This window comes from Phocoena sinus, chromosome 13 (genome assembly GCF_008692025.1).
Source record: "Phocoena sinus isolate mPhoSin1 chromosome 13, mPhoSin1.pri, whole genome shotgun sequence".
Classification (NCBI taxonomy): Eukaryota; Metazoa; Chordata; class Mammalia; order Artiodactyla; family Phocoenidae; genus Phocoena; species Phocoena sinus.
Genome location: NC_045775.1, coordinates 59,501,507 through 59,508,481, shown reverse-complemented (window position 1 = coordinate 59,508,481; position 6,975 = coordinate 59,501,507).

The window sequence follows — 6,975 nt, the reverse complement described above, 5'->3', positions numbered from 1 at the left end:
GCCATAAAAAAGAATGATATCTTGCCATTTGCTACAACATAGATGGACCTCAAAGGCATTAAGCTAAGTGAAATAAATCAGACAAAGATAAATACCATATGATCTCACTTGTAAGTGGAATCTGAAAAACAAAACAAACAAACAACAGCAACAAAAACCAAGCTCATAGATACAGAGAACAGATTGGTGGTTGCCAGAGGGAAGTGTGTGTGTGTCGGGTGGGTCAAAATGGGCGAAGGGTGTCAAAAGCTACAAATATCCAGCTATAAAATAAAATCATGGGCATGTAATGTACAGCATGGTGATTGTAGTTAATAATACTACAGTACATATTGGAAAGCTGCTAAGAGAGTAGATCTTAAAAGTCCTCATCACAAGAAAAAAAGAAAAGAAAAGAAAATTTCTGTAACTCTGTGGTGATGGATGTTAACTAGACTTATTGTGGTGATTATGTCACAATGTATATAAATACTGAATCATTATGCTGTATGCCTGAAAGTATTGATAATATAATGTCATATGTCAATTATACCTCACTTTAAAAATAAAATTAAAAAAATTAAGAAGATCTCTGTTTCCAACCTGCTAAATTGAAAGTAAGGGAAAGAACAGTGGTAAGAAAACAGACAGGAAAACAAGTCTGCTTGGCGACACCCCTGCCCAATGGTAGTGACAGTTCTACCTTCAGTGATTAGCATTGGACTTCCCTTTTCCCCACCTCCTCAAACCTGAGCCAGCAGATCACTGCCTCCATGGAGAAGGTGACACTGCAACTTGCTTCACTTCCAGCCTGGGCTCCTTCGAGAAATTTAAGGCATAACATGGCAGCAGATGAGCAACATGCCTACATTAGTACAAACTTTGGATTAGGTCCTCTTTTGGTACTGTAATAATATTTATTCAATGAATTGGTGTTTGGAAAGAGGTATTGCCCAACTTATCTCATTTTTAGATATTAGGATCTCAGAAATTTATGTTTGCCTAACAGACAGACTCGTAAGCAGTGGTGATGAATCCTCTATGAACCCCATTCCCCATCAGGAGATAGTCTAATTCTACCAGAAATGTATCAAAGAAAAACGTGCAGCACTTGCTCTTTTCCTTTTTCAATGACCCAAAAGAGGAATGCCTTTTTTCTCTTCTTCTCCAAAACCTATTTTGGCTACCATAAGATGCTGCAGCTCAACAAAAAGAGAAAGCTGATGTGAACTCAGAGAGGTTAATCACTTGCATTACAACAGTATAAACTTTAGCAAAGTTTGACAAGCAAATAACAATGCATTTGTAGATCATTGGCTCCAGGGAAGTGCCCATTTCCACGTTTCACCCCACTCAGAAGCCTGGCAGCTGATGAGGAAGGTAATTTTCTTTCAAGATTGTTGACCTTTTTTTTTTTTTTTAAGCATCTGCTCTTCTAGCTTGTACTTTTCCTGCTGCTGTCCTGCAGCTCACATATATGCCTCATAAAATCAAACCATCATTATGAAAATTAGCTCTGATCATAGGAGTCATCATGGTCTCATTTGTTTTTGCAAATACTCCAGATGAACGTGGACAGCCCTGAAGTGATTGCAGGTAAGTCAGCTATCACAAAAACACAGCAGCTGCAAATAGTATAGGGTGAGAGCTAGCATGATAATCCATTTTTCTATACAGCTGTCCCTTGGTATCCATGGGGAATTGGTACCAAGACCCCCCCCCCCCACCGACACCAGAATCCCTGGGTGCTTAAGTTCCTTACATAAAATGGCATAGTACAACATACAAGACTCAGAGCGGCCAAGATGGCAGAGTAAGAAGACCCTGAGCTCACTTCCTCCTATGGGCACACCAAAATTATTATTTACAGAGCACCTGTTGATGAGAAAGACTGGAATCTACCAGAAAAGATCTTCTACAACTAAAGATATAAAGAAGGAACCACAACAAGATGAGTAGGAGGGGTGGAAACACGGTATAGTCAAGCCCCACACCCCCGGGTGGGCAACCCACAAATGGGAAGATAATTACAATTGCAGAGGTTCTCCCCAAGAAGTGAGTGGTCTGAGCTCCACATAGGGCTCCCCAGCCTGGGGGTCCTGCACCAGCAAGATGAGCCCCCAGAACATTTGGCTTTGAAAGCCAGCGGGGCTCACTTTCAGGAGAGACAGAGGGCTGTGGGAAATAGAGTCCATTCTTAAAGGATGCATACAAAATCTCACATGCTCTGGGACCCAGGGCAGAAGCAGTAATTCAAAACGAGCCTGGGTCAGGCTTACCTACTGATCTTGGAGAGCCTCCCAGAGAGGCAGGAAGCAACTGGGGCTCACCCTGGGGTCATAGACATTGGTGACAGCCATTTTTGAGAACTCCTTCTACCAGGTGGACACTGGTGTTAGTAAGCACCATTTTAGAATCCTCATTGTTAATTAGCACCAGGACCAGGCCTCACCCACTAGCCTGCTGGCACAAGTACTGGGACACCTAGGACCAAGCAACTAGCAGTGTGGAGAGACAGCCCCATCCACCAGCAAGCCTGCTGCCTTAAGACTCCATGAGCCCACAGTACCACCTGGCCCTGGCCATGAACGCCAGTGCACCAGCACTACCCCCTGGACCCATGGGGACTTGTAGCCAGGGACCCTGGGACAGGCTCTGCCCACCAGTGAGCGGACACTAGCCCCAGGACCCAGCCCTGACCATCAGCAGGCAGACACCAGCTCCAAGACACCTTGGACCCCACAGCCAGCCATGTCAGGAAGCCATCCCAACCACCAGCAGGCTGACACTAGGTCTGGGACTCCTGGCCTTGCAACCGCCCACTCACGAGCCTGGCTATGCCCAACCGTGGGCCAGCACTATACCCCTAGGGCCCACAGTCAGCAGGCTTGTAACCCAGCCCCCACCCACCAATGGTCAGCAGGCTCCACACAAGGCCGGGCCTGAAAGCCAACTAGACCAGTGGCCAGTCACACCTACCAGGCTGCCCACAGTAGTCAGCTCATCACAAGAGAAGGACACACACAGCCCAAATAGGGGACACTCTTAGAGTAACAATTCTGGTGACCAGAAGGGAGTGCCCTCCTGGGATGCATAGGATGTCTTCTACAAAAGGGCACTTCTCCAAGGTCAGGAAAAATAACCAACCCACCAAATACATAGAAATAAAAACAGCAAATTAGGCAAAATGAGGTGACAGAGAAATATTTTCCAAAGGAACAAAATTAATTCCCTGAAGAAGAACTAAGTGAGGTGGAGATAGGCAATCTACCTGATAAAGGGTTCAAGGTTATGATAAAAAAGATGTCCAAAGAACTCAGGAAAAGATTGGGTGATCAGAGTGAGAAGTTATAAGCTTTTAACCAAGAGTTAGAAAATATAAAGAACAACCAAACAGAGATGAAGAATACAATAACTGAAATGGAGAAAACACATGAAAGAATCAATAGTAGATTCAATGATACAGAGGAATGGATCAGTGGGCTGGAAGACAGAGTGGTGGAAATCACTGAAGCTGAACAGGAAAAAGAAAAAAGAATAAAAATAAATGAGGAGATCAATGAGATTTAAGAGATCTCTGAGACAATATTAGGCCTACTAACATTCGCACTGTAGAGGTCTCAGAAGGAGAAGAGACAGAGAAAGGGGGCAAATAATATATTTGAGGACATAACAGCTGAAAACTTCCCTAACTTGGGAAAGGAAACAGACAACCAGGTGCAGGAAGAACAGAGTCCCAAACAGGATCAACGCAAAGAGGACCACACCAATATACATTGTAATTAAAATGACAAAAGTTAAAAATAAATAGAGAATATTAAAAGTAACAGGGGAAAAGCAACAAGTTATACACAAGAGAATGCCCATAAGGCTATGATCTGACTTTTCAGCAGAAACTTTGCAGACCAGAAAGGAGTGGGATGATATATTTCAAGTGATGAAGGAGAAAAGCCTACAACCAAGAATACCTGGCAAGGCTTTCATTCAGATTTGATTTAGAAATCAAAAGTTTTACATAAAGGCAAAAGATTTCAACACCACCAAACCAGCTTTACAAGAAATGTTAAAGGGACCTCGCTATGAGAAAATGAAAAGACAGGCCACACAAAAGGAAAAAGCTCATTGTTAAAGACAAATATACAGTAAACACAGTAAATCAGACACAGCTAACATCACACTCAATGGTGAAAAGCTGAAAGCATTTCCTTTAAGATTAGGAACAAGACAAAGATGCCACTCTCACCACTTTTATTCAACATAGTATTGGAAGTCCTAGCCACAGCAATCAGACAAGAAAAAATAAATAAAAGGAATCAAACTTGGAAAGGAAGAAATAAAACTGTCACTGTTTGCAGATGATATGATACTATATATAGAAAATCCTCGAGACACCACCAGAAAACTGGTAGAGCTCATCAATGAATTTGGTAAAGCCACAGGATACAAAATTAATATACAGAAATCTGTTTTGTTTCTATACATTAACAATGAAATATTGAAAGAGAAATTAAGGAAACAATCCCATTTACAATCAATATCAAATAAATAAAATACCTAGGAATAAATCTAACTAAGGAGGTAAAAGACCTGTACTCAGAAAACTATAAGACATTGATGAAAGAAATTGAGGATGACACAAACAGATGGAAAGATACATCGTGTTCTTGGATTGGAAGAATTAATATTCTTAAAATGTCCATACTACCCAAGGCAATATACAGATTCAATGCAATCCCTGTTAAAATACCAATGACATTTTTGACAGATCTGGAACAAAATAATTCTAAACTTTGTATGAAAGCACAAAAGACCACAAATAGTCAAAACAATCTTGAGAAAGGAGAACAAAGCTGGAGGTGTCATGTTCCCTGATTTCAGACTATACTGTATTACAAAGCTACTGTCATCAAAACGGCACAAAAACATACACATAGATCCATGGAACTGAATAGAAAGCCCAGAAACGAACCCACACTTATATGGGCAATTAATCTATGACAAAAGAGGCAAGAATATACAATGGGGAAAAGACAGCTTCTTCAATAAGTGGTGCTGGGAAAACTGGACAGCTATATGCAAAAGAATCAAACTGGACTACTCTCTCACACCATGCACAAAAATAAATTCAAAATGAATTAAGGGGGCTTCCCAGGTGGCTCAGTGGTTAAGAATCCGCCTGCCAATGCGGGGGACACGGGTTCGAGCCCTGGTCCGGGAAGATCCCACATGCCGGGGAGCAACTATGCCCGTGTGCTACAACTGAGCCTGTGCTCTAGAGCCCAAGAGCCACAACTACTAAAGCCCTCGAGCCTAGAGCCCATGCTCTGCAACGAGAGAAGCCACTGCAATGAGAAGTCCCTGTAACCCAACGAAGACCCAATGCAGCCAAAAGTAAATTAATTAATTAATTTAAAAAAATAAATTAAGGACTTAATGTAAAACCTGAAACCAGAAAACATCTACAAGGAAACATAGGCAGTGCACTCTTTGACATCAGTCTTAGTAATATTTGTTTGGATATGTCTCCTCATGCAAGGGAAACAAAAGCAAAAATAAACAAATGGGACTATATCAAACTAAAATCTTTTGCACAATGAAGGAAACTATCAACAAAATGAAAAGGCCACATGCTAAATAGGAGAAGATATTTGCAAGCAATATATCTGATAAGGGTTAATACGCAAAATATACAACGAACTCATACAACTCAATATCAAAACAACAGCAACAACAACAGCAATCCAATTAAAAAATAGGCAGAGGATCTGAACAGACATTTTTCTGAAGAAGAAATACAGATGGCCAACGAGCACATGAAATGATGCTCAATGTGGCTAATCACCAGGGAAATGCATATCAAAACCACAGTGGGAAATCACCTCACACCTGTCAGAATGGTTATTATCAAGAGGACAACAAATAACAAGTAACAAGTGTTGCCGAGAATGTGGAGAAAAAGGATTCCTCATGTACTATTGGTGGGAATGTCAATTGGTGCAGCCACTACGGAAAATAGTATGGAGAGTCCTCAAAAAATTAAAACTAGAACCACCATATGACCCAGTAATTCCACTCCTGGGTATTTATCCAAAGAAAACAAAAACACTAATTAGAAAGCAAAGTCTATGCTGAAGAAGATGAAATCTAGAAGTATAAAGATATCAAGACTTAATAATAAGGTCTTGTGACTTCCCTGGTGGCACAGTGGTTAAGAATTCACCTGCCAATGCAGGGGACACGGGTTCGATCCCTGGTCTGGGAAGATCACACATGCCGTGGAACAACTAAGCCCGTGAGCCACAACTACTGAGCCCGTGTGCCTAGAGCCTGTGTTCCACAACAGGAGAAGCCACTGCAATGAGAGGGCCGCGCACCCCTGCTCACTGCAACTAGAGAAAGCCTGCGCGCGGCAACAAAGACCCAACGCTGCCAAAAATAAATAATAAATTTATTTAAAAATTAAAAAAATAATAATATGGTCCTTAAGTCAGTGTGGTACTCACACAAAGATAGACAAATAGATAACTGGAACAGAAGAGAGAGGGCAAAAATAGACCTTCACCCACACAGTCACCTAATTTATAACCAAGGTAGCAGTGCAGTGGGGAAAGTGCACCATTCATTTTCCATGAATGGTGATGGGCCAATTTACAGCATATGAAAAAATAATGAATCTTGGTAGTTACCTAAAAGAGAATCAATTGCAGATGGACTGTAGATCCAAACATGAAAGAAAAAAAACAATAAAGCTTTTAGAAGAAGACAAGTCAATGTTTTAGAATAGGTGAAGATTTCTTAAGTAGGATACAAATAATTCTAATCATACAGGGAAAATGATCAATTTAATAATATTAATCTTAAGAACTTCTGTTCATCAAAAGACATGAAGAGCATGAAAAGGCAAGTCTTAGAGTAGGGTATGATATTTACAATACACATATCAAAAAGAGGACTAATAACAAGTATATATATATAATGCTATAAATTTAAAGCATT